General features: G+C 44.6%; 1 non-coding gene across 1 annotated transcript; it reads left to right on the forward strand.

The window, feature by feature from the left end:
* The first annotated feature begins 2,087 nt into the window (after window positions 1–2,087).
* On the forward strand, window positions 2,088–2,194 carry LOC128407041 (U6 spliceosomal RNA). Its single transcript, XR_008328693.1, has one exon. It is a non-coding gene; the product is annotated as a U6 spliceosomal RNA (small nuclear RNA).
* The last annotated feature ends 19,275 nt before the right edge of the window (window positions 2,195–21,469 follow it).

Genomic DNA, 21,469 nt, shown 5'->3' on the forward strand with positions numbered 1-21,469 from the left:
GGCCACCTTTTCCCCATTCGTGCTTTCCTGAGTTCAAGAGAACAGGTCTCTGCCCTGAGAGGGATTACAGACTAATGGTGAAAGCTGTGGAGGTCTGTACCTGATCCTCCAGGATCAGAGCCACAGTGCCCCTGAATGCCAGTTTAGGAAGGATGAGAGCATTGTTGCCTCCATGCCCCAGCCGTGGTTTTCCTCTATGCATCTGGTTCGCCACAGGATGCTGGACTAGAAGACCTGATCTTAATAATAATAATAATAATAATAATAATAATAATTTATTACTTATACCCCGCCCATATGGCTGGGTTTCCTCAGCTACTCTGAGCGGCATCCAACACAATATTAAAATACAGTAATCCATCAAACATTAAAAGTTTACCTAAACAGGGCTGCCTTCAGATGTCATCTAAAAATCTGGTAGTTGTTTTTCTCTTTGACATCTGGTGGGAGCGTGTTCCACAGGGCGGGTGCCACCACTGAGAAGGCCCTTTGCCTGGTTCCCTGTAACCGCTTCTTGCAGTGAGGGAATAATAATAATAATAATTTATTATTTATACCCCGCCCATCTGGCTGGGCTTCCCCAGCCACTCTGCACAGCTTCCAACAAAATATTAAAATACAGTAATCCATCAAACATTAAAAGCTTACCTAAACAGGGCTGCCTTCAGATGTCTTCTAAAAGTCTGGTAGTTGTTGTTCTCTTTGACATCTGGTGGGAGGGCGTTCCACAGGGCAGGTGCCAATACCGAGAAGGCCCTCTGCCTGGTTCCCTGTACCTTTGCTTCTCGCAGGGAGGGAACCACCAGAAGGCCCTCGGAGCTGGACCTCAGTGTCTGGGCTGAACGATGGGGGTGGAGACACTCCTTCAGGTATACAGGACCGAGGCCATTTAGGGCTTTAAAGGACAGCACCAACACTCTGAATTGTGCTCAGAAATGTTTATAAGTCATTCCCCCTTTGGTGAACTGTATTCAGGGTGCAGGGGGGGGGGGTTAGCACTAATCTCTTTGCCCTTTCTTGGTTTGTTCTTCCTTCCCTGTCTCCACAATTGTAGACACTTATGCCACATCCACACCACATATTTAAAGCACTATGATACCACTTTAAATAGTCATTGCTTTTCCCAAAGAATTCTGGGAGTTGTAGTTATTAAGGGTGGTGAGAGTTAGGAGAGCCCCCTCAGGGAGCTACAATTCTCAGAGTTGTTTAACAATCAATTCCTGTTCCCAGGGAACTCTGAGAATTGCAGGTCTTTGAGGGGAATGGGGCAGAATATCCTCACACCTCTCAGCACCCTTAACAAACTAAGCACCCAGAATTCTTTTGGGGGAAGCCATGACTGTTTAAACTCCCAGAAGTGCTCCATGATCACTGCAGATGGTGACAGCAGCCACGAAATTAAGAGACGCAGGCTTCTTGGGAGGAAAGCAATGACAAACCTAGACAGCATCTTAAAAAGCAGAGACGTTACCTTGCCAACAAAGGCCTGTATAGTAAAAGCTATGGTTTTCCCAGTAGTGATGTATGGAAGTGAGAACTGGACCATAAAGAAGGCTGATCGCCGAAGAATGGATGCTTTTGAATTCTGGTGCTGGAGGAGACTCTTGAGAGTCCCATGGACTGCAAGAAGATCAAACCTCTCCATTCTGAAGGAAATTAGCCCTGAGTGCTCACTGGAAGGACAGATCGCGAAGCTGAGGCTCCAATACTTTGGCTACCTCATGAGAAGAGAAGACTCCCTGGAAAAGACCCTGATGTTGGGAAAGATGGAGGGCACAAGGAGAAGGGGACGACAGAGGACGAGATGGTTGGACAGTGTCTTCGAAGCTACAAACATGAGTCTGAACAAACTGCGGGAGGCAGTGGAAGACAGGAGGGCCTGGCGTGCTCTGGTCCAGGGGGTCACGAAGAGTCGGACACGACTAAACGACTAAACAAGAAACAACAAATGACTGTTTAAAGGAGTACAGTGGTACCTCGGGTTACAGACGTTTCAGGTTACAGACGCTTCAGGTTACAGACTCTGCTAACCCAGAAATAGTACCTCAGGATAAGAACTTTGCTTCAGGATGAGAACAGAAATTGCGGTGCTCGCTTCGGCAGCACATATACTAAAATTGGAACGATACAGAGAAGATTAGCATGGCCCCTGCGCAAGGATGACACGCAAATTCGTGAAGCGTTCCATATTTTTACATTTGGATGTTTTTTTTGCAACGGTTTCTACCGTAATAAAATTTGTTTATTGATTTTCAAAAAGAAAAAAAAAGAACAGAAATTGCGCCAACACAGTGGCAGTGGGAGGCCCCATTAGCCAAAGTGGTACCTCAGGTTAAGAACAGTTTCAGGTTAAGAATGGACCTCCAGAACGAATTAAGTTCTTAACCTGAGGTACCACTGTATCACAGTGCTTTAAATATGTGTTCTAAATGGTAAGTTCCTTCAGCAAGGGAGATACATTTTCATTCCCCCCTTTCTTTCTGGGCAGATAAAAGAAAATACTTCTTCATGCAGTGCATAGCTAAACTGTCAAACTTGCTTTAAAAGAGGATTAGAGCAGCTTCAAAAGAGAATTAAACCAATTCACAGAGGAGGAGGCTTTCAGTGGCTACTGGCCACGATGGCTCTGCCCTGCCTCCATCGCTCCTTGAAGAAGGGTGGGGTATAAATGCAATAAAAAAACCAAATGATCATAATAATACCAGTTGCTGGAAGAAGCTTGCCAGTTTCCCACAGACATCTGTGTGGTCCCCGTGAGAACAGGATTCTGGGCTAGACGGGCCACTGGCCTGATCCAGCAAAGCTGTTGTGATGTTCTAGGTTATTAGGAGAGCCAGTGTGGTGTAGTGGTTAAGAGCGATAGACTCGTAATCTGGTGAACCGGGTTCGCTTCCCCGCTCCTCCACATGCAGCTGCTGGGTGACCTTGGGCCAGTCACACTTCTCTGAAGTCTCTCAGCCCCACTCACCTCACAGAGTGTTTGTTGGGGGGGAGGATGGGAAAGGAGAATGTTAGCTGCTTTAAGACTCCTTTGGGTAGTGATAAAGCGGGGTATCAAATCCAAACTCTTCTTCTTCTATTCTGTAAAGTGCCGTGAAATGATTGCTGTAGCTCATTTTGTTGTTAAGCACCTAAAAACCAACCTGTGGCACTCAGGAATGTGGGGCATCCCCTCCCCCAGCATTCCTGACCATTGGCCACTGGCCATGCTGGATGACCCTGATGGGGGTTAGATAACAGCACCTGGGGGCACCAGATGCTCCCCATCCCTAGCACAAAGTTTTCTAGGACATGAACCACAAAGGAAAAGGGGTTTTTGTGTGGGGAGAGAGATGGACAACAAGAGAACAAGTGATAAAATTATATTGCTGTCTAATGGCCAGCATGGAAGAGGAAGTTGGCCTAAATAAGAGCTGTTTGACTGTGGAACAGGCTCCTTGGAATCTGTCGGAAGGTGATGGGCTCTCCTTCCTTGGAGGTTTTTAAGCAGAGGTTGGATGGCTACCTGTTAGGGATGCTTTTGTTGAGATTCCTGCCTTGCAGGGGGTTGGACTAGATGACCCTTGTTGTCCCTTCCAACTCTCTATTATTCTAAGTAACTGTGTGCTCCAGCTGGGCCAATGTATTGGGCAGTGGTGTCTGACCTGTCCCCCTGCTACAGCCAAGTAAAGACAGGCTTTTGCCCTTGTAGGCTTACAATCTAGAGACAATTATACAAGGGAGGTAACTTTATTTGGGTTCAAAATTCAGCCAGGTTACTGGCTGGGGTTCTGTGTAGCGCTTCTGTGACCCCTGCTTAAAAACAAACAAGCAGCAGCACTGTGTCAGGAACGTGGCCTCCCAGAGTGCAGCAGAAGAGTCCGCTTCAAAAACTGAACTAAGCACGCAAAGGGCCAACTCTGCAGAGCTGCCTGTCAGAGTCTAGAAAGGGCAGCTTGGCCCCCCTCCTTCCTAGGGAAGACGCTGTTAGCTCCCAAGGAGAGGAAGAGTTGGAAAGCGGCCAGAGCGTTGCAAGGCAACCAGCAGATAAGCCAGAGTCTGAGCTGTGTCTTCTGGGAGTGAGGAGGAAGCAGGCCAGCTGTTCAGTCCCCGTACTAGGAGACTGGTGAAGCTCAGAGAACAATGGAAGGGAAGGAGAAGAAAGGTGGGATTTTGGTGTTCTTCCTGTTGGGAGAGGGACGGTGAGTCAGACAGATCAACTACTATTAATGGGAGCAGGCGAGAACCCATGCTCCGGATGTGTTTTTCCTTGTAAATAAACTTGCACAAAACTGAGAGTCCTTGCTTCTTATCAGGCTGCTTGCCTGCCAGAGATCGTTATACACTCGTTGCTGATTTGTTTCCAGGCCAGATTAAAGGTGCTTATGTTAACACCAGACATTTGTCCACCTACCCTTCACTGTCGGGGGGGAGGCACACCTCAGGCACATTCCCCAGCAATGCACCTGCATCACATACCTGTGGTGGTGAGGTGAGGCTTTTTAGCTAGTGATAAACCATTTGCCATCCAGCTTCCCAGTGAAATGGTTCCCTGCCGGCCGCCTCATTCACAGCTGGCCAGTTCCAACGTCTGTTTGCAAGAGGCCTTGGAAACAAATAAATGTCACCCCCAATTATGCATTCTTCCATCACCCTGTGCTGTGCAAGCAGCGTCTCTGAGTTGGGGGGGGAGGGAATCTGCGCGGCGCAAGTAGGTTGTGCCTGAGGTTTCTGCAGCTAATGTAAACAGTGACTTTGTGGGAAACAGTTTTGGAAGTTGAGAGCAAGATATGTAATTACACGGAGAGCCCCTGTTCACCACAGGTGGATTTTCTTCTGACCAAAGTGATTTCTTTTAATCGCTGGCTAGTCTGACTCTAGAATTCCTACTTACAGTTTAAGGAATGCTGCCATTTTCACCACTCAGAACCTTGGCCTCAATTTAATCCTTTAATTGCAGAGCAAAATCAGTGAAGGGGAGATACTGCGTTGGCTCCTGGGTCAGTTTCAGAGCAGAAGCAAAGGGACTCCAGACCAGCTTAAAATATTTACATGGGATAGGAGATAGATGTGCGATCTCATCTGTATGTTAATAATCAATATGATAGTATTCATACCTGTTGAGAATATTAAGATCCTAATGACTAATATCAATAATATAAGCAATCACGTAATCGTTGCCGTACACTTTAAATGTTAAATTTTAACAAAACATAACACAATGTATATCTCACAACAACTTTGCTGTATTTGCACGAGGTTTCACTTATGAAAACCTAAAAATGCAACTGTCCATATTGCACTGCCAAACTATCAAAATGCAGAAGCAAATGTTCGTAAAGAGTTGGAAATTTTTGGAACTGCTCAGTTCACGACAGAAGTTCGCAAGCCATTATTCAGAGTTGTGTGTGCACTGAACATGTAGTATAGATTTTGTTAAGAATTACATAAAATATATGTATGATAGTTGGGGCCCCTTCCGGACCACCAGGCCCCAGTAATTTGTACTGGCTCCCACCCACCATAGACCATGATGCCACCAAGAGCTTTGCCGCAAACCACCTGTGGCTTCCTGCCCACTGGCTGAAGACCTACGCTTTGAAGGAAATTGAAGTTTTAAATGCTTTAAATTTGCCTTCATAATATAATTTGGTGTTTATGCATTTGTTTAGAGTTGTGACCTGTCTCGGGGGCATTCCCCCATCCCTCTTGCCTGAAAACTGATCTATAAATTAATTAAATATCTATAATCTGCCCAGTTTGAGGATTAATTTTTTGGCATAAATCTGTTATTCTTGGTGAAGCCAGAATACCTTCTTGCATTTGCTGTGAGCGTTTCTGTTATCTGGGATGTCTCCCTTAAAATGGGGCAGTCTTTGCAGATGCAAGATGCAATAATTATGGACAAATTAATGACGCATCTAAAGGGAAAAAATGGACTGGTATAAAAACCTACCTACTATACAATGTGGCATGTCTGTAAAATAGATATGCAATGTCCAATTCTGTGTCACTAGTAGGTAAAGGTAAAGGGACCCCTGACCAATTAAGTCCAGTTGTGGCCGACTCTGGGGTTGTGGCGCTCATCTCGCTTTATTGGCAGAGGAAGCCGGCATACAGCTTCTGGGTCATGTGGCCAGCATGACTAAGTCACTTCTGGCGAACCAGAGCAGCGCACAGAAACGCCGTATACTTTCCCGCCGGAGTGGTACCTATTTATCTACTTGCACTTTGATGTGCTTTCAAACTGCTAGGTTGGCAGGAGCACTGCTACTAAAAGAAAAGTAATTATTTCTTTATTACAAAGGTCACATTGCTCTTTTTAAAAAATAGTTAACAATCCCAAATTTGAGGTACATTTCACATGTTGGCCCATAATATACCATTTTTCTGTAAACACCATCAACCAGAAGCGCTTTATATGTTCTCATGCCCACTACCTGTGAAATGTGGTACCTACACTGTTGCAACCTCTCCTGATGTACAAAGTTTACTATCATATTTTGCCTTTAGTTTTTTTTTTTTAATCCCACTATTCTAGACTCTTTCCAGGATCTGGAAGTGGTTCTGTGTTTTTTTCCTGCTGTGTTCATCTCTGTAAGAAATATCAATAAAACATGTAATAATAATTATAATATTTCCAGAGCAAGACACAATCACTATAAATAAAACATATAACAAGATGCAGTGAGTTATGTGAAGCAAATAAACTTTGAAACAGCAACAGCAGTAAAACTCATGGCTCTGGTGAGGCAAGCAGATCCACCTCCACCTGGTGGAGGACTGGGAAGGAAAACACATTTTTAACTGGCTCAGCAGCTCAGCAGCACTCTTAGTAAAGATGGGGTCATCTAGTGCAACTCCCTGTAATGCAGGAATCTCAACGAAAGTATCTGTGACAGACGACCACCCAACTTCAGTTTAAAAACTTCCAAGGAAGGAGAGTCTACTACAGGCATCCCCAAGCCCAGCCCTCCAGCTGTTTTGGGACTACAACTCCCATCATCCCTGACTACTGGTCCTGTTAGCTAGGGATGGTGGGAGTTGTAGTCCCAAAACAGCTGGAAGACCGAGTTTGAGGATGCCTGGTCTACTACCTTCCAAGGGAGACTGTCCCACTTTTCCATAAATGGCTATAATTTGCCCTTTAGACCTAGTGCAGTGGTTTTGCAGGTCAACAAGCAGCTTTAAAAACCACTTTGTTGGAAAGTGATTGTGGTTCTCTGTGGCAAGGAGCAGATGCAGCAGTGCATTACATCTGTGTGTTCCTGAGGGGTTGCTGGATGTGCTAGGTCTGTTGCAGCAAAAGAGTTTAGTGGCAGCTTAAAGACCAACAGATTGATTGTGGCAGGAGATTATCCAACAAAGTGGACTCTAGTTTATGAAAGCTGAAGCCGTGATGCATCTGTTTGGCTGTTAGTTGCCACAAGAGTCGGTCACAAGGCTGGAGCCACCAGTTTTAGGGTGCCTTAACAGAGGCATAGGGTTTCACCCAACGCTAGTCCTACTCAGAGTAGACCTGCTGAAATTAATGTGACAAATCTAGGCCGGTTGATTTCAATGGGCCTACTCATGAGTAGAACTTAGTTGGAGTCAATCCATTGTGTTCATATCATGAGAGATAAGTTTCCCTGCTGCGTCCTGCTCTGGTCTGGACACCCCATCTTTTGAAGGACATTCACCAGCTAGAGTATGGCTAGAAAATACATCATGGAGTGGCTGGTCCAGCGATGAGGTGTGAACTGAGGTATGGTGATGCAGGATGATGGATTGATTGTTAAGCCGCTCTGGGAACTGTAGTTCTGGGAGCTGCATTTGAGTCATTTTAGGCTTTGTTGTTTAGTCGTTCAGTCATGTCCGACTCTTCGTGACCCCATGGACAAGAGCACGCCAGGCCCTCCTGTCTTCCACTGCCTCCCACAGTTTGGTCAAACTCATGCTGGTAGCTTCGAGAACACTGTCCAACCATCTCGGCCTCTGTCATTCCCTTCTCCTTGTGCCCTCCATCTTTCCCAACATCAGGGTCTTTTCCAGGGAGTCTTCTCTTCTCATGAGGTGGCCAAAGTACTGGAGCCTCGGCTTCAGGATCTGTCCTTCCAGTGAGCACTCAGGGCTAATTACCTTAAGAATGGATAGGTCTGATCTTCTTGCAGTCCATGGGACTCTCAAGAGTCTCCTCCCGCACCATAATTCAAAAGCATCAATTCTTCGGCGATCAGCCTTCTTGATGGCATTTTAGGCTTAGTGATCTTATAAGCAATGTGCAAGGGCACTCCAGGTTTGTGTGGGCCTTTGAGCAGCAGAGTATAATTCACCCCTCTGTTGTTCTGCTGGCCCTGCTGCTCACTGTGTTAAGTAGACCCCCACCCCAGACCCCTGCCCCAAAGCCTAGCCCTGGCAGTGCCATTCAGGGGAGTGAGGTCACTGTCCTCCATGCAGCTGTCAGGCACTAAAGTGCTTTATTTGTGTGTGGGTGGTTTTTTTTTAAAAAAATCATTTTATAATGCATATGAGTGATAACAGTGATAACAACAAAACTCAAAAGGTGAGAAATAAAACTCCAAAATACAGTGAATACAGTCACATGTGGCGTTAAAATAGCAAAGTCCAAGCAGAGACTATCAATGGGGTCTGATTATCCAATCTAGTTCCACATTTGCCAGGATTGTGATGGGGCTTGTCTTGAAAATTGTGGTTCCACTGTATGTATAATAAAGGAATGCCAAGCCAAAGCCGTCATGAGGGGCTTTCTAATTCAGAAAAACAGCCATCAAAGAAAAGAAAAAGAGAAAAAGAAGGAGGAGATTTTAGTACAGTTAATGGAGAATGAAAGACAATTAACTATTAAGCCAGGTGATGAGACTATAAAACAAAATATAAAGTTATTACAAGCCCAATTTTCTATGATAGTAAATCAGGAGATTGAGTGGAAAGTTAAAATGTTGAAACAGAAGAGTTTTGAATCTGCTAATAAAATAGGGAAATATTTGGCCTGGCAACTAAGAGAAAGGAAAAAACAAAATATGATCTGTAGGATAAAGGATGGAGATAAGATAGTGGAAGACCCAAATGAAATAAAAAGGTTGTTTCAGAAATACTATAAGGATTTATATAAAAGAGGTAAGGAGACAGGCTATGATATAGAACGCTATCTGAAAGAACATCATTTACAACAGATATCAACCGAAGAAAAAGAATTATTAAATCAGCTGATTACAGAGGAGGAGGTAAGGAAGGCAATATCAAAGATGAAAATCGGTAAAGCGCCGGGGCCAGATGGTCTGACAGCCAAATATTATAAAGTATTAAGTGATCAAATAAGCCCAACCCTATGTGAAGTGATGAACAATACTTTAAAAGAAGGGAAGACCCCGAATACCTGGAAGGAAGCCTATATTACATTAATTCCTAAAAAAGATGTGGATGCCTTAGAGGTGAAAAACTATAGGCTGATTTCATTATTAAATAACGACTATAAACTGTTTGCGGATGTAATGGCAGAAAGATTAAAAAAAGTATTAAATAACAGAATCCATAAAGATCAAACGGGCTTCTTTCCAGGGAGACAATTGAAGGACAACGTAAGAAATGTGATAGATATCATTGAATATTTGGAAACCAGAACAGACAAACAAGCCGCTTTGATTTTCATTGATGCCGAAAAGGCCTTTGATAACGTTTCTTGGTGCTTCCTGACAGAAAATCTAAAAACGATGGGGCTGGGTGAAAGATTTAGAAAAGGTATAGAAGCTATCTATAATGAACAAAAAGCTAAGCTAATAATAAATAACTCGACATCAGAATTTTTTGACATATCTAAAGGGACTAGACAAGGCTGCCCCCTGTCTCCTCTGTTATTTATAACAGTACTTGAAGTACTTACTAAGAGACTGAGAGAGGCAGCGGAAGTGAAAGGGATTAAGGTAGGGACTAAAGAACATAAGATAAATGCTTTCGCGGATGATATTGTATTAACTCTAGAAGACCCAAAAAATAGTATGAAAGAAGCCTTGCAAAAATTTGAAGAGTTTGGAGCGGAGTCAGGCCTCAAGATTAATAAAAATAAGACTAAAATGTTGACCAAAAATCTAACTAAGGAAGATATTGTAGAACTAGAGCAAAAGATGGGAATTATGACAGCAAAGAAAGTGAAATATCTTGGAGTGTGGATATCAGCGAAAAATATTAACCTATATAAGGATAATTATGAAGTCACTTGGAAGAATATTAAGAAAGATTTTGAAATCTGGGAGAGATTGAGGTTATCTTTTCTGGGGAGGATAGCAGTTATCAAAATGAACGTTCTCCCCAGAATGTTATTTTTGTTCCAAACCATTCCGGTACTAAAAGGTCTAAAGCAGTGTAAAGAGTGGCAAAGAGCTTTAGCGAGATACATCTGGCAAGGCAAAAGACCACGAATAAAAATGAAAATATTGGTGGACAAAAAAGAAAGAGGGGGATTCTCTCTACCGGATCTAAGTTTATATTATGAAGCGGCGTGTTTATTGTGGCTGAAGGATTGGATAAGATTGGAAAATAGGGACATCTTGGACTTGGAAGGTTTCGATAACAGGTACGGGTGGCACTCGTACCTGTGGTACGAAAAGGTGAAAGTTCATAGAGGCTTTCTAAATCATATTTTTAGGGGACCACTATTCCAAGTATGGGAAAGAAATAAAAATATATTGGAAAGGAAGACACCTTGGTGGATTTCACCAACAGAGGTGTTAACTATAAAAAAAATAAACATGGAAGGGAAGAATGCCACCTATGAAGAACTAACTTGGAAGACAGATCAAGGGATTAAACTTAGACCATATGAAGAGATCAAAAATTTATTTACAGGGTGGTTGCACCAAGTAAATGATCTGCTAAAAGAAGACAAAAAGAAAGTAGGATTTGAAGATAAAAAATCTAAATTTAATGTAGAAGTTATAGAAGGTAAGAACAAAACACTGTCAAGGATGTATGATATTTTGCTGGAGTGGTATACAAAAGATGAGGAGGTGAAGGAGGCTATGACTAAGTGGGCGATAGATATTGGATGTAACATCGACTTTGAGAGGTGGTTGGAACTATGGAACAAGAATATGAGATTTACGGCATGCACGGCACTAAAGGAAAACCTGTGGAAAATGATCTACAGCTGGTATCACACACCAGTGAAATTAGCGAAGATTTATAAGTTGAAAGATAAAAGATGCTGGAAATGTAGAGAGGTAGAAGGTTACCTCTACCATATGTGGTGGTCGTGTTGCAAAGTGAGAGGCTTTTGGGAATTGGTTTATAATGAACTTTAAAAAATCTTGAAATATACATTTCCCAAAAAGCCAGAAGCTTTTTTGTTAGGAATGGTCGGTAAAGAATTTAAAAAAGAAGACAAGATCTTGTTTCTATATGCTACGACAGCTGCAAGAATTATGTTAGCACAAAATTGGAAATTAGAAGTAATACCCAACATAAGTGATTGGCAGGTTAAAATGATAAATTATGCTGAGCTTGATAGAATATCAGGAAGATTAAGGGACCATGACGAACAGAAATTTCATGATAATTGGAAGAAATATTTAATGTATATGGAATCTAAATCTCAGGTGACACTGGCGGGGTTGAAATAACTCTAACAGCGGGAAAGGCCTATGTAAAAGAGTTAAAAAGTACGCGACTATATAACTTATTCGATACTTACCAAAGGAGTGGAGGGAAGTCCAAGGCTCAGTTGAGACTAACTCAGTTATGTATTTTATTTATGATTTGTGAAGTGGATATAATTTGTATAAGTTATGTGGTGGATTTTTTGTTTATGTTTTTCCTGGATATATGTGGAAATATGAATAAAAATTTATAAATGAAAAAAAAAGGAATGCCAAGCCAAAAAGAAAGTGCCTGGAGGTCCTAGTCCTTGTCGGGAAATCCTACTTTAATAATTGGAAAAGATGGTAAAAAGGTAAAGGTACCCCTGCCCGTACGGGCCAGTCATGTCTGACTCTAGGGTTGTGCGCCCATCTCACTTAAGAGGCCGGGGGCCAGCGCTGTCCAGAGACACTTCCGGGTCACGTGGCCAGTGTGACGAAGCTGAAAAGATGGTAATATGGAAAAACTAGTTACGTAATAACAGGTGTACTGATCTTGGGCTAACTGGTAGATGAGGAAGGTGAATTTTATACGCGCGATGCTCTAAGAGAAAAATACCATCCGTCAGAAGTGGCCCAATGGCAATACTTGCAGCTACAACACCTTTTAGTAACTTTGTTTGGCCTGGTGACCTTTACAGCGTTTGAGACACTTGAGATTTTGGACCAATTGGATAATTCATTTGAAACTAAAAAGCCAATAATTACTTTTTACAGATATTTATTATCAACAAATCAGTTTGCTATGCAGAGTTTAAGAAATGATTGGAATAAACAATCGGAATGTTCAGTGTTACCTAGACAGCGGGAAAATGTCTTGGCTTTGGCATCAGACGGATTGATGGAACTTAAACTAAGACTTATACAACAGAAAATACTATTGGACTGCTTACATTTGTATAAGAAAGGAATATCTAACGTATCTCATTGTTGGAGATGCAATATGGACAATGCTTCTCTGAAACATAGGCTTTTACCGTGACCCACACTTACTAAGTTTTGGGAGAAAGTTCTGGACTATATGAGCAAGATTCTATGGGGGGAAATAGGATTTTCAGAGGTAAATATGCTCTTGGACTAAGGTTACCAGATGTCCCTGTTTCCCGAGGACAGTCCCCGGATTTACAAATCAGTTCCCATATAAAAAGGGATGCGGGTGGCGCTCTGGGTTAACCACAGAGCCTAGGACTTGCTGATCAGAAGGTTGGAAGTTCGAATCCCTGCGACGGGGTGAGCTCCCGTTGCTCGGTCCCTGCTCCTGCCAACCTAGCAGTTTGAAAGCACGTCAAAGTGAAAATAGATAAATAGGTAGCGCTCTGGTGGGAAGGTAAACAGCGTTTCCGTGTGCTGCTCTGGTTCACCAGAAGCGGCTTAGTCATGCTGGCCACATGACCCGGAAGCTGTATGCCGGCTCCCTCGGCCAGTAAAGCGAGATGAGCGCCACAACCGCAGAGTTGGCCACAATTGGACCTAATGGTCAGGGGTCCCTTTACCTTTCCCTTTTACCCCATATAAAATCCTATCATTCCTACTTGAAGTTGAAAAGTGTCCCCTGATTCATTGAAAAAAATCTGGTAACCTTATCTTGGACTATACAGTATACCCATTGTATGGAAACTGACAACAGGACAGTGAAAATGGATTCCACGTGCCCTAATGGCAGCCAAGAGACTGGTATTGATGAACAGGGAGAATAGAGATCCATTTCCCCTTAATCAATATCTTGAAAACATGACAACATTGGCAACATATGAACTGACAGCTTATAGACACACTTTCTTTGGATAAATACAATGATATTTGGAATTAGTTTACACAGAGTGTATTAGATTATTGACCATTATATATGTGGATTGGGATAATAAGAATATTAATGTATGGCAATGTAGCAATATTTCTCACCCACTCTATCATTTTATAAATGATTCCCCCCCCCCAATAAAATCTGCGGCTCCTGTTCATCCTGCTGCCGAAGGCAACTGCCCCACTTTGCCCCATGATCAAAATCTTTGACTGATCAAAAACATTCAGTATCATTAATAGGCATCAAGGTTTGGGCCACCAGCCTAAGTGTGAAATACCTGAAGAAGTGTGCATGCGCACGAAAACTCATACCAATAACTAACTTAGTTGGTCTCTAAGGTGCTACTGGAAGGAATTTGTAAATTTAATTTTATTTATTTTGTAACTGTGAACTACCTGTATCAGGAGGGCTCATGGGGTCTTTGCTGCCCACTTTACCGTTTCAAGTTTTGCCAGCTCAACATGGTCCTAGGCAGAGGATGGGCTCCAGCTCCTTTGCTTCTGGTTCAGAAGACCCTTGCGAATTATTCAAAGCAGGGAGGCTTATCCCCCCCCCACCTGCACTTTGGCAACAGCTGCAGTGCCACCTGCTGGCCACGCTGGGTCATTTCCTTTCTTTATTAGGAAGACGCCTGCTTCTTGGGAGAAGGGCAATGACAGGCCTAGACAGCATCTTGAGAAGTAGAGATGTCACCTTGCCAACAAAGGTCCGTATAGTTAAAGCCATGGTTTTCCCAGTAGTGATGTATGGAAGTGAGAGCTGGACCATAAAGAAGACTGATCGCCGAAGAATTGATGCTTTTGAATTATGGTGCTGGAGGAGACTCTTGAGAGTCCCATGGACTGCAAGAAGATCAAACCTCTCCATTCTGAAGGAAATCAGCCCTGAGTGCTCACTGGAAGGACAGATCGTGAAGCTGAGGCTCCAGTACTTTGGCCACCTCATGAGAAGAGAAGACTCCCTGGAGAAGACACTGATGCTGGGAAAGATGGAGGGCACAAGGAGAAGGGGGCGACAGAGGACGAGATGGTTGGATAGTGTTTTCAAGGTTACCAGCATGAGTTTGACCAAACTGCGGGAGGTAGTGGAGGACAGAGGTGCCTGGCGTGCTCTGGTCCATGGGGTCACGAAGAGTCGGACACGACTAAACGACTAAACAACAACAACAGTTGGGAGAGTAAAAATCCATTTGTGGATGCACCCTGTACATGAATCACATGACCATCCCACCCTTCCTCAAAGGAGTCCAAGGCAGAGTGCATACCGACCCCCCCCCTTTTAATCCTCCTAACAACCCTTGGAATAGGTTAGGCTCACAGGTAGTGATGGAGTCCTGCAAAGAGCTTTATGGCCAAGTGAACCAGGGTCTTCCTAGTTTGGCCATCTAGAAGAAGAAGAAGAAGAGTTTGGATCTGATATTCCGCTTTATCACTACCCAAAGGAGTCTCAAAGCAGCTAACATTCTCCTTTCCCTTCCTCCCCCACAACAAACACTCTGTGAGGTGAGTGGGGCTGAGAGACTTCAGAGAAGTGTGACTGGCCCAAGGTCACCCAGCAGCTGCATGTGGAGGAGTGGGGAAGCAAACCTGGTTCACCAGATTACAAGTCTATTGCTCTTAACCACTACACCACACTGGCTCTCCTAGGACATCACTGTGGCTTTTCTCTTCCTTGCCTCATATTCCCATGCCCCAATGTGGTGCAGTGGTTAGAGTCAGACTAGGACCTGGAAGAGGGCAGTGTTCAAATCCCCGCTCACCTTGACCCGCTTTATTTGTAAGCTGGAACAGACCTCAACAGCAAACAGCTCAGCCGGCCTGCTTTTATAGGCAGCCGGCTGTCAACATTGTAGCAACAACAACCCAGCGTTTCCCGCCTAAATTAACTGTCGTGGACCTGAGTGAAAACTATCTACATGATATTCCTGGTGGCCAGGGTGAGAACTTCAATACATAACACCCCTCCCCACCGAGATAAGGCATTAGTTACAATCATAGTGGTTCCATTACATACAGCAATACCCTTATTGGTTTCAGTAAGGCACATAAGCATATTAATTGACCCTATTCACCATACAGTTTACATGTACAGTTTGTCCAGTGAACATATTCTCTGGGCGCTTGGAAACCCTGCTGGATTGCCGAGGGCCAAGTACCAGAGTCCGGGTGACCTTCCGATTCTGGCTGCAACCAAATGTGGCATTGACCCTGAGTTCCCTGGCTCCACTGCTGTTGAAGGAACTGCTGCAAGCGGACTCGGCAGACGGTCAGGCATGGCGGTGGTCTGAGTCTCTGGAGAGCCAGGCAGACCCACTGAAATGGCTTGGCTCGGCTCCATGCCCTCAGTTTGTGAGGAAGATGTAGGTGGAGCCTTGCCTTCCATTAACGACTGCTCTGGAGCTGGGGCCACAGTTGGGGGCACAGCGGTAGTGTGACACGAGCTGCTGGCCTTGTGGATCTCCTGGGCAGAGCGTTCGGCAGCTTCTGAGGCCAGGGCCTCCTCAATGGCTTTCTGCAGCGTGAGGTTTGGCTTGGCGAGGAGACGCCGTTGCAGACGGATGTCCCGGACCCCGCAGACGATTTGATCTATCAGGGCATCATCTAAGTCTCGAAACTCGCAGTGCATTGCAGCCTGTCGGAGGGCGGCGGTGTAGTTCTTAATTGACTCCCCCTCTGCCTGGTTCCGGTGGTAGAACGCATGGCGGGCAGCAATCTTGGACGGCTTTGGCGCATAGTGGTTGCAGAGCTTCTCTTGAATGGTGTCCCATGGTGTTGCCTGGACTGCTTCAGGCGCAACCAATGCTCGGGCCGTCTCGAACACCTCAGGCTCACAGAGGCTGAGGAATAGGCCCCGCTTACGCTCCTGTGTTACTTCCATCAGCTTGTTGGCTTGGAGGTAGCAGTTGAACCGAGCAACGTAGGAGTCCCATGATTCAGAGGCTGGGGCAAATGGCGGTAGAGGCACGAGTGAAGCCATGTTTCCGATGCCGGCGTGAAGGGCGATGGATGGAACACAGTGCTCTAGCCAGAACCGTCAGCTCTGAATTGGTTCTGCTCTGTGATTTTGCTCAGTATTTCAGCTCTATGATTCAGCTCAGCTCAGAGGGTGGCTGCCTCTGGCTGTGCTCTGATGTCCATCGATCCCACCTTCGTCGCCAGTGTTGAATAGTGAGTAGACATAGCAGACGACGCAGCAATTTCTCCAAAGCAGCTCTTTATTTGTAACCTGAAACAGACCTCAACAGCAAACAGCTCAGCCGGCCTGCTTTTATAGGCAGCCGGCTGTCAACATTGTAGCAACAACAACCCAGGGTTTCCCGCCTAAAATAACTGACTTGGACCTGAGTGAAAACTATATACACGATACCCCTGCTGGGCCAGGGTGAGAACTTCAATATATAACATAACCTAGACACCAAAAGGAGACAAAGCCCCCTCCAAGCAAAAACCTAGTAGGACCTAGGGCATTCTGTAAAAAGTTTCAGTTTACTTTTCTTGTTAGTCCAGACAAGGCAGACATCTCCTCAATTTTAAATTGCAGCGGCAAAAAGCTGCATCCTCTAGCTGGTACATTTTTGCAAGAGCTGCTTCCTCTTTGCATACCCGCCAACATTTTTCCGCTGAAAATAGGGATGTCCTATTTATTCTTATTCTTACTCTTATTACAAAGGTACCTTAGTTCTCAAAACGCCTTGGTACTCAAACAACTTGGAACCCAAACACTGCAAACCCGAAATTAAGCGTTCCAGTTTGCGAACTGTTTTTGGAAGCCAAACATGCTCTGTTTTGAGTGTTACACTTCTGATTTGAGTGCCATGCTTCCGTTTTGAGCGTTATGCTGAGGTCTGTCTGTTTTTGCTATTTATTTTGCGTTTGTGTTTTTGTGACTCTTTTTGTTTTGTTTTTGTGACTGTGTGGAACCCAGTTCAGCTACTGATTGATTGATTGTGTGACTGCAGTAAATGGTTTATTGCTTTCATTTTATGGATCAATGGTCTCATGAGATAGTAAAATTCATGTTAAATTGCTGTTTTAGGGGTTGTTTTATAATAATAATAATAATAATAATAATAATAATAATAATAATAATTTATTTATACCCCGCCCATCTGGCTGGGCTTCCCCAGCCACTCTGGGCGGCTTCCAAAAGAATATTAAAATACATCAAACATTAAAAGCTTCCCTAAACAGGGCTGCCTTCAGATGTCTTCTAAAAGCCTGGTAGTTGTTGTTCTCTTTGACATCTGGTGGGAGGGTGTTCCACAGGGAAGGCGCCACTACCGAGAAGGCCCTCTGCCTGGTTCCTTGTAACTTGGCTTCTCGGAGTGAGGGAACCCCCAGAAGGCCCTCGGTGCTGGGGGTGGAGACGCTCCTTCAGATATACTGGACCAAGGTCATTTAAAAGTCTGGAATGGCTTAATCCATTTTGCATTACTTTCTATGGGAAAGCGCGCATTGGTTTTGGAACACTTTGGTTTTGGAACGGACTTCCGGAATGGATTAAGTTTGAGAAGCAAGGTACCACTGTATTATTATTATTATTATTATTATTATTATTATTATTATTAGACTACTGCAATGCGCTCTATGTGGGGCTACCTTTGAAGGTGACCCAGAAACAGCAATTAATCCAGAATGCGGCAGCTAGACTGTTGACTGGGAGTGGCCGCCGAGACCACATAACACCGGTCTTGAAAGACCTACATTGGCTCCCAGTACATTTCCGAGCACAATTCAAAGTGTTGGTGCTGACCTTGAAAGCCCAAAACGGCCTCGGTCCAGTATACCTGAAGGAGCGTCTCCACCCCCATCATTCTGCCCGGACACTGAGATCTAGCACTGAGGGCCTTCTGGCGGTTCCCTCCCTGCGAGAAGTGAGGTTACAGGGAACCAGACAGAGGGCCTTCTCGGTAGTGGCACCTGCCCTGTGGAATGCCCTCCCTTCAGATGTCAAGGAAATAAGAAGCTATCTTATCTTTAAAGGACATCTGAAGGCAGCCCTGTTTAGGGACGATTTTAATATTTAAAGCTGTATTGTTTTTAACACTCGATTGGGAGCCGCCCAGAGTGGCTGGGGAAACTCAGGGTATAACTAATAAATTATTATTATAATTAATATATATTATTATTATTACCCCACCCATCTGACTGGGTTGCCCCAGCCACTCTGGGCAGCTTCAAGCATATATAAAAACATAATAAAAAATTAAACTTATTTAAAAACAACAACACAACTTCCCTATACAGGGCTGCCTTGAGATGTCTTCTAAAGGTTGTATAGTTATATCCTTGGCTCAGGAGTCACATAACTCCATACCCTCCAACATTTCTCTGATGGAAATAGGGACATCGTAAAGAAAAGCGGGACGTTTCAGGATCAAATCAGAAACTGGGACAGCTTTTGTAAACCCAGCACTGTCCCTGGACACTTGAAGGGTCTGTTTTGCACATAGGGGTCCAGCCTTAACAAACTCTATGGTCAGAGGCAGCGATGCTTCCAAGTGCTGGAAACGCAGGAGAGGAGAGTGTGGTTGTGCATGGGCCCTGCTTGATGGTTTCCCATTGGGGTATCTGGTTGGCCACTGTGGCAAGAACAGGGTGCCGGGCTAGATGGGCCCATTTGGCCTGATATGGACTCAGGGAGTTTTTAGTTCCCTGCAGCTATCTGTTGCCTAGGGCGCAGGAAGCTGCCTTATCGGTTAAGTATACCTGAAGGAGCGTCTCCACCCCCATCGTTCTGCCTGGACACTGAGGTCCAGCGCCGGGGGCCTTTTGATGGTTCCCTCATTGCGAGAAGCCAAGTTACAGGGAACCAGAGAGAGGGCCTTCTTGATAGTGGCACCCGCCCTGTGGAACGCCCTCCCATCAGATGTCAAAGAGAAGAAGAACTACCAGACTTTTAGAAGACATCTAAAGGCAGCCCTGTTTAGGGAAGCTTTTAATGTTTGATGCATTACTGTATTTTAATATTTTGTTGGAAGCTGCCCAGAGTGGCTGGGGAAGCCCAGCCAGATGGGTGGGGTATAAACAATAAATAATAATAATAATAATAATAATAATAATAATAATTATTATTATTATTATTATTATTATAGACGAAACCATTAGTCCAACTTGCCTAGTATTGTTTAGTCGTTTAGTTGTGTCCGACTCTTCATGACCCCATGGACCAGAGCACACCAGGCACTCCTGTCTTCCACTGCTTCCCGCAGTTTGGTCAAACTCAGTATTGGCTCACACCAATGTGGAACTCTTAAGAAACTGCTGCTATAAAATGCCCAGTTCACAGGTAATAATTGGCAGTGCTGCAAACAGACTACACCTCTCTAAATAGAACACAAGGCGGAAAAAGCAGGCAGTGATCTCCCAAAACTTGCAACTCCTTCAATCATCCAAAACCCCCCGAAATACTCCCAAAAAATGAATACATCTTTAAAATATAACAAATTGGGACAGAGGTGCTTGAGGGTGCTGTACTTTGGGGGTCCCAGGTTCACACTGACTCGATGGGGTCTGAGATGGATGTTTCTCTCAGCTGTAGAGATAGAAAGGGGGTGTTGACCCCAGGGCCTTCTGCATGTGGAGCAGGTGCTACAGCCCTCTCCCTGCTTCTGATAGGTGTTGTCTGCCTTTGCTGCAGAGCATTATGGGGTCTCAGGAAAAGCCACAGAGGCCTATTCTTGCCTGTTTTGTGGTTAGCCTGACTGACGCCATTTTGCTTCTGTAAAAAACAACAACACACTGCCTGCTTTAGAATTTAGGAGGATGAGCCATAAAACACGTGAAGACCAGATAATGTTTCTAGGAGATTTTCAGGAAAACCTCCCTATGTCTGGACACTGTCCCTTTCAAGGCAGAGTGTCCTGTTTCAATCAGCCTAACGAACCCGAACCTCATAAGGGGGGAAATGAGGGGGGGAGGGGGAGAAAAGGCTTATAAAGAAAGTAGATTTTTTTCCTCAGTGCGGCATTTTCCATTCCTTTGTTTGGAACATGTTTTTATTGGGATACTGCCGGGAAGAGGGGGCATCAGGCAGGCCCCCAGCTGGCTCCAGCCACCGGCTGGCAGCCAGTCTCCCTTGGAACAGCATCAATCAGCGACACGAGCCTCAGATATGTGCACGCTCTGTCAGCAGAGTGTGTAAATCTTCTCACAGCAGAAGAGGCGGACAGAGAAATGTGTAAGCATAATGTAAGCATTTTATTCAGCACAGTTCAGGAACAGAGGAAAACATGTCTGCTTCCCTTCGTCTCCAGCAAAACAGCAGTAACACAAAAGCTATATACAATCGGAAGTTCCCAGCAGACTGTGCTGGAAGTAAACAGGCATATGACTCACAACAGCCATGCCTATACCCTTTTAAGGTGGAACGGAACAATATCCTAACAGTTTGCCCTCTCTTTTACTCAACTGAATAAAAAAGGGTTTATTGGATCTCCCTTGTTTTTGGCTCTTACTGACTTTATGCATCAAAGACAGCTCAGGTCTGAATAGCGAACCCAACAGTACTTTGGCTTTTCATCCAGACTTGGGACATTTCCTTGTGACATCAGTCTGAAACATTTGTCGCCCTCCCCTGGGATTGTGACACAGACACAGCTCTGCCCACGGTCATTGGTGGTCACGATCTGCCCATGCGATGCCCACCCAATCAGAAGGCCACACAGAGCCAGCAGGGCAAGGAACTGAAGATGCCCTCCTCACACAGGAAAGGGTGGTGAATGGGACTTGGAGGGCCAAATAGGAGGAGAGGAGACCAGTCTAGGAGGAAGGAAAGGGCTGTTCCTCAGGCCCAGCCCAGTAGATTTATATATAGTCAGCAGCAGTTTCCACAGAGTCATGAGGTCGTGTGCCATGGAACAGAGGAAGCTGCCTTATGCTAGGTCAGACAATTGGCCCATCTAGCTCAATACTGGCTACACTGGCTGGCAGCAATGGCTCACCAGGATTTCAGGCAAAGGAATTATTTCCAGGCTTGCCTGGGCATCTTAGATAAGAGACAGTTCCTAGCATCAGCTCTTTAAGAATGTACTTAAAGATGCAACAAAAATTTT

The sequence above is a fragment of the Podarcis raffonei genome, chromosome Z (genome assembly GCF_027172205.1).
Source record: "Podarcis raffonei isolate rPodRaf1 chromosome Z, rPodRaf1.pri, whole genome shotgun sequence".
In the NCBI taxonomy this organism is placed as follows: Eukaryota; Metazoa; Chordata; class Lepidosauria; order Squamata; family Lacertidae; genus Podarcis; species Podarcis raffonei.